The 7,028-nt window shown below is 53.8% G+C and overlaps 1 long non-coding RNA gene across 1 annotated transcript; it reads left to right on the forward strand.

The window, feature by feature from the left end:
- The first annotated feature begins 274 nt into the window (after positions 1-274).
- On the forward strand, positions 275-6,790 carry LOC132593523 (uncharacterized). The gene is made up of 3 exons (XR_009559125.1): positions 275-357; positions 438-548; positions 6,500-6,790. It is a non-coding gene; the product is annotated as an uncharacterized lncRNA (long non-coding RNA).
- The last annotated feature ends 238 nt before the right edge of the window (positions 6,791-7,028 follow it).

Consider the following 7,028-nt stretch of genomic DNA (forward strand, 5'->3'; position numbering starts at 1 on the left):
AGTCAATATTGTGAAGATGTCAATTGCCTCCAGATTGATCCATAGATTCGGGGCGTCCCCAGTCAAAATCTGGCCCCTTACCTTCCCAGTCTTAGCCCAGAGTCCCACACAGTGGAGGAGCCCCCAACCTAAGTGAACATTCTCACCTGCTTTCTGAGGGAGGGAGAATGAGATGTTGTACATGGAATCTCTCTGAGGCCTCCCTTTTCACAGCTCCGGATGGTACAGCCCAGGGAGCCAGGCTCCAAAGACCTCCCAGTCCCCTCCAGAATGGACTCGGAGCACGGCTGCATCATCTCCCAGCAGCAGATGTCTTGCCTCAGTGCAGCAGCCTCCAGCTACACCCTTCCTTTCAGAGTAAGTGATTCTGGGCTTCCCCCAGTTCTCACTGTGTAACTCCATGTCCTAACAACTCCTCTCACCTCCTCCTCCTCCAGTGCCCTGCTTTGCCCAGCTGATAATGACGCTGTTGCGGCATCCAGGACCACAGGGATGGAGGCTTCCCGGGAGCAGGGACGGTCTTTCTCTTTGCCATCTGCAGCCTCCAGGTACACAGTAGGCACTCAGTGTTTGCTGAATAACTGTTAGTGCCTTGAGGCAGGCAGGCAGAAGAGACAGCCCCACAGTATAGAGCACCCAGGGAGGGGCGGCAGGAGGTGACGGCGACAGAGTAAGGCAGTGGTCAGGGCTTCTGCAGAGGGGTAAGGAGTGGGACAGAGCAGAGAGAGCCCTGTCCCAAGGGACGAGTGGCGACAAAGGCCCCAAGTCTTAGGGGCTGGCTCTGCCTTACACAGACCATGGGACCAGGCCCTTCTGGTCCAGGGAGGGGCACCAGCAAGCTTGGGAGCCTTTTCCCCCTCACGCCTGTGGTTCAGGAGGAACAGGGGCTGCCGCCACAATTCTGGGAACAGCACGTAATGGGGTGGATGAGGAATGCCTGGGGGGCACTGCCAGCTCTTTGCCCTCCATTACCACACCCACATGGGGGGCATCACAGGGAGATGGAGCTCCCCAGACCCCACCAGCACCCAGCGCCCCAGCCCTTCTCCCAGGCCAGCAGCACGCCCAGGCTTCTGCTTCAAGGGGCTGCGCTTCCGAAACCCCCTTCCTAATTAGTTTTCTCCCACCACACCCTGATGTGCTGTAACAACAGTGCACGAGACCCTATCTGCGGCGGACGTCACTCAGCTCCCCAGAGCATCCCGGGTAGGGAAGCACGCCTTCATTAAGCAAGTTAATTACTTGCCAACTTGGGAGCCTGATCAGGCCTTGGGCAGGGGATGCCCTGGGCCTGCTCTGATCCCTGTAATCCCAGGGCGTCCCTGATGCCAACGTGGGACCTAGCCTGGGGCTTTCTGAGCACCCCAGAATCCCGCATTCATCATTCGGCCGAGAAATCTGGCCACAGACTGGTGGGCAGAAGGAGCCTTAGTCTGGGCAGGGATGTTCGTAGCAGGAGAAATGGCTTGAGCAAAGAGAAGAGAAGTCAGAGGTGGCTTCCTGCTGGTACCCAAAGCTCCTGTAAGGACTTTGCTCTGTGACATGAGCCTTCAAAGGGTTTTGAACAGAAAAGCAGGAAGGAGGGACACGACCTACCTCATGCTTTCCTTCCAGCTGCCCCGCTGAGATTCAATTGTGGGAACAGCAGTGGACACAGGAAATATGAATGCAGCGGTCTGGGGTACAGAGGATGACAGCTTGGGCGGGGGTGGGAGCGGGGGAGGTGGGATTCTGGATGCGCTCTGCAGGTGGCGCCCGTGAGACTTGCGGATGGGTTCGGTAGGGCGTGTGAGGGGAGGAGGGGAAATCAAGACAGCTGCCACGGATATGCGTGAGCAACTGAACACCGGAGTTACTATGAACCAGATGGAGGGTCCTTGCAGAAGGCTTAGGGTGGGGGAGGAGGTATTGGGAATTCAGTCTGCGGGCTGATGTCTAAGGAGACATCCAAGTGAAGGAGTCGAAAAGGCAATTGTACCTGTGAGCCTGCAGTTTCAGGCGAGGTCTGGTCCAGAGCAGTACGCTGAGTGGTCATTGATGAATTGATGGCTTTGAGGCTCACCAAGTGGGGAGAGTGTAGTCGGACGAAGAGGCCCGAGGTCCGAGCCCTGGGGCCCAGTTAGGGGGTGGGGGAGGGGGAGGGGCAGCGTGGGGGGCGGGGGCTGGGGATGAACTGTCGGATTTAGCAGCGGGGAGGTCATGGGGCTTCAGGAGCTGCTCCCGAGGATCAGTGTGGGCAAAACCTACCTGGAAAGGGGTTTAAGAGATGAGGTGGGGGGGGCCGGGGAGAGCCTTGGAGGCTGGGGGAGTCTTGTTGCGAAGCAGAGCAGGAAGATGGGCAGAAGCTGGAGCAGGAAGTAGGGTGGGAAGGGAGGGTTTCCACGTGGCAGGAGTACCCCGTCCCCCGCCTCCCCTTCGAAGCCACACCGTGGAGTGCAAAGTCGTGATTTTACCAAATTCAGAAGGAATCCAGGCGGCCCACAAGCTACACCAACGGCCACCCCCAGACAGATGTCGTCACTTTCCCACCCGCCCGTGACTCCTTGGCGCTGCTGCAGGAACTGGCAACCCGTGCCTGCCTCCTCCCCTGCCTCCCTAGCTGAATAATTTAGGCGCTATTCTAAGTTAAAACCAAATAAAGCAATTGAGAGTGACTAATTCCTCGTGAAATTTATGTCCCCCCAGACGTCTTGCTGGTAACAATGCCGGGAGCCATTTATCCCCCTTAATTTCAGCTGTGCTGCTACTGGAAGGAGCTGTCCAGCTGAGGTAGCCTTGTCTCGTGCAGCCCAGGGGGCAGGTTGGCCACACAACTGCCGGAGGGCCGTCCAAACCTGCGATGTACACGGGCGGGTTATCAAGAGATGGCATCACGCACGTAGCCATTCACAAGGCCATCTCAGGACTTCACAGTTGGAAACGATGGAGGGAGAGTGCTGAGCTGAGCTGGACCAGAGACAGTGTGATATGAGCAGGTCCCCGAGGACCAGGGGCTTCAGAAAGGTGGCAAGAAGCTGCGGGGGCTTACGGTGAGCAAACATGTCTGGAAGAACATGAGTGGGGCAGGGAGAGGAGGTGGAAGGAGAGAGAGAAGGGAAGGACCCTCCTCCCCCAGGCCCCATCTCTGCCCCGCTCCTCAGGCAGAGCCCTCAGCCCCTCACCCTTCCCTGACCTCAGCCCTGTCCCGACTGGGCTGGGAGCATCTGTGTCCAGCTTATCCTTCCTCTAGACTGGACACTTTGCCGAGTGGGAGTCTGGGAGAAGAGGCATCTAGCAGAGGGAACAGCCAGTGCAAAGGCCCTGAGCTCCCACATTCTTCCGTGTGTTCAAACAGCAAGGAGACCAGCAGAAGTGGCAGGACCTGGGTCTGATCCGTGTCGTGTTCAGCACAGGCCTGGCACGTAGTAGGAGCCTTAAGGATGGCAGGTGAATGAATCGGGAAGGGGTAGATAGACATACACGTGTGGGGTAGACGGCCCCTGTCCAGGCATCACTGTGCTTGTATTATGCTCTGGACCTGAAACGTGTCTGCTTCAGTGCTGTGAGCGTGGGGTGGCCATGGAGTCCTGCCTTTGTCTCCCTGAGTCCCCTCCAGGGCTGTCGGGAGCTGGGTGTCAGGACCCTGGTGATGAACCGAGGCTGTTGGTACCTTCCTGCCTGCCTGACACACAGGCACCCCTCCCACCCAGCAGGGGGCCTGGGCGTCCTCCTCTGTACGATGGGGAGGCTGGGGGGGGGGATGTCCAAAGTGGAGACAGGGGTGGGGGTGAAGGTCTCGGAGAACCTGGCTCTTGTAATCAGCCCTGTGGGCCGGGGCATGTTTCCTTCCAGAAAAGACTGGGGGTGGCAGGAACCTCCCTGGAGGCCCCAGGACATCCTGGGGTCACCCTAGGGAAGGCACTAGAGGCAGAGACAGGAGACTGGGAGCCCCACAGTCCCCAGCAGCAGGCTCTGAGTTTGGACAGGAGGCAGAACGCAGACCCTCCTCCATCCTGTGGGAGGAGCAAGGGCTGCAGGGATGGACCCTGAGGCTTCCACCCAACTGATACACGGGGCTGCTTCATTCCCTCTAGGGAACAGGGTCCCAGGGGCCTATCAGGGAGGGAGGCCTTGATTCCTGAGTAAAAGAACATGTATTGAGCACCTGTTGTGTGCTGGCACACCTCCACAGGCCTCTTCATTAATTCTCACAAGCTTGAGGTAAGCAGTCTGTCTCCATCTTAAAAGTGGGAAACAAGCTCAGAGATGTAGTGTGACTACCCAGAGGTCACACAGTATGTGAGTGACTGAGTTGGGGTTCAAACACAGATTTCTCTGGCCCCTTGTGGATTCTACCAACGCACTGTTGGCTATCTGTTCCTGAATCCTGATTTCAAGAAATGGAAGTTTTCACGTCAGAGAAAACCTTTGATTTTCTCCTTGAAGGGATGATTCTCCTGTCCCTGGAGTTCAAAGGGGCTTCAGTTACTCTCCCTACGTCATACTTCCCAGGATGAGTCAAAGGCACTAAATTTACTGTGTTTAAAGCGACTTCTTGAGCATCCCAGTAAAGGCTCTGATTTATATCCAAGGCGTTGTTTTAAATATGTAACAAATGATAAAAATCAGTCCTGCCAATGCACCTCAAGAGAAGTCATACTAAGGGAGGAAAAGAAACGGTGAAATTAGATGTTTCGTTAAAAGATAGGGTGATGGATTAAGGCCCAGAGTGTGAATTTAGTGTGACTCGCTGAAAGAAAAAGTTGGGGGGCAGTAAATCCAAAGTGACAATCTGTGTACGGTGGACCAATATTTGTCACTTTTATTATACTTTGTTCAGAATTGGTGATGGGTCGTTATTTAAACACATACACACACCAACAATGCTCAATAAACCTTTTAAGTGAAAGCTTCTGGTGCTAAGGATACAGGCTAAAATCTCGACTCCAACCCTCTGTGTCAACTCAGAGAACATTGCATAATGCAAGTTTCTTCCTGTCGTATCTAGAAAACATTCCAAAGGCAGAAAATGTGGGAAAGGCTCTCAGAAGATCCCCAACCACGCCCAGGAAGATAGGGAAAAGTAGCACCCACATCTTCCGAGTGGCAGAGCCCCACGCCCACCCATGCCAGCGTCCTCGTCAATAACAATAGCAGTGCCAGCGATCGATCGGAGGGTCTGACATTTCTCCTTGTCACTCATTCAAAGGGCTCTGAGAGCAAAGGTGGCTGGAAGCCAGGGCATGCTGTCTGCTCTTCGCACTGGGAGGTCACAGGTCCCGGTCTCCACCAGAGATGTTGGGGTGGATTGGATTCTTGTTCCCAGTTCTTTCCTCCCTGTAACTGGACATGGACAACACATCCATGGCCTCTGCTCTGTGACTTGCAGCATTTCTCACTGTGGGTGGGGTACATGTCCCTGCCTGAAAAAGACAACCCCCTTAGTCCCAGCCTCAGCCATATACATACCATGTAGGTAGCACCCCACTCTGCCTTCTATTTTAAGGTAACTCCAATCACCTCCAAATCTACCCCCTAGGCCTTGTCCTCCCAAGAGACTCATGGGAAACCTGCTTCCCCTAAGGATGTAACTTTGAGTATATTTCTGTTCCCCCAAATTCGAGCTTCTGTCAGTTTTGTCAAAGGAGTCTCTTTGTTATAGTATTTTTAAAGAACTCTAGAATTTCTCTACCAAGGTTTCCCCATGGAGCCGCAGACCCAGGCCTACTTATGAAATGTTATTAGGACCCGCAGAGGCCTGTGGAGGTGGGGCAGGGGGAGGGGAGACAAAATTGGAGGTCTAGTCAAAAAGTCATTCCTTCTCTCTCTTCCCCTTTGCTCTAGATTGGCACGTGGCCAGTGAGAGGACTGTTTCATGGGGGCTCCCGGTGGCCCACGCCCCCAGCATTCACACTTTTGTGTGGTCACCTCCCATACACTCTGGGCTTGGCCATGTGACCTGCTTTGGTCAAATGGGATGTTAGCAAGCTTGACACAAGCAGAGTCTTGAAAAGGACCATGCAGATTAGGAATTGTGCTCTTGGAAGATTCCCTTTTGGAACCCTAATCCACCCTGCTGGGGAGAGAGATCTGCCCGGCCAACCCCCAGCTATTCCAGCCATCCCAGCTGAAGTGCCAGGCATGTGAGTGAAGCCATCTGGAAATTTCAACCCCAATCAAGCCTCCAGGTGACTGCAGCTGCATGGGGAATCCCAGATGAGACCAGCAGAAGAACCATACTGCTGAGCCCTGTCCAGATAACAGAATAAATAAATGGTGGTTATTTTAAGCCAGCAGGTTGTGGGGTGGTGTGTCACACAATGTGGTGGATTGAAATATGTCTGTAAGTTTTTTGACACTCCCCTCTAAAGAAAACGAAGCCTAATTCTTCTCCACTTGTATGTGGACTAGACTTAGTGACTCACTTCTAATGAATAGCATAAGGTGGAAGTAATTGTGTAAGACTTCTGAGACCTGGTCATAAAAGACATTGCAGCTTCCTTGTCTCTGTCTCTCATAGCTCACTTTGGGGAAAGCTAGCTGCCATGTTATGAGGACACTCAAGCAGCTCTATGGAGCGGTCCACACGTGAGGAACTGAGGCCTCCCACCAACAGCTGTGAGAGTGACCCATCTTGGAAGCCAATCCTCCAGTCCTGTCAAGCCTTCAGAAGACAACAGACCCCACCAACATCTTGACTGCAACCTCTCAAGAGACCCTGAACCCAAACCACCCAGCTAAGATTCCTGATTCTAAGCTAGATTCCTGACTCTAAGAAACTGTGTGAGATAATAAATGTTTATTATTTGGAGCTGGTATGTTCTGGGGCAATTTGTTATGCAGCAATAGATAACTGATACACACAGCAAGAGATGACTAAAGTAGCCAGTGTGCTCTGGTACCACTCCGCAGGTTGTCTACACACTGGAATATGACATGGTAAATGGCCTCTGCTCCAAGCTCTCTGAGGACCACCCAGCTGTCCTGGCCATCCCAGAAACACCCCTGGAAATCCCAAACCTTCTTTTGATCCTTCAGTTATAAGGGGG

This window comes from Globicephala melas, chromosome 15 (assembly GCF_963455315.2).
Source record: "Globicephala melas chromosome 15, mGloMel1.2, whole genome shotgun sequence".
NCBI lineage: Eukaryota > Metazoa > Chordata > Mammalia > Artiodactyla > Delphinidae > Globicephala > Globicephala melas.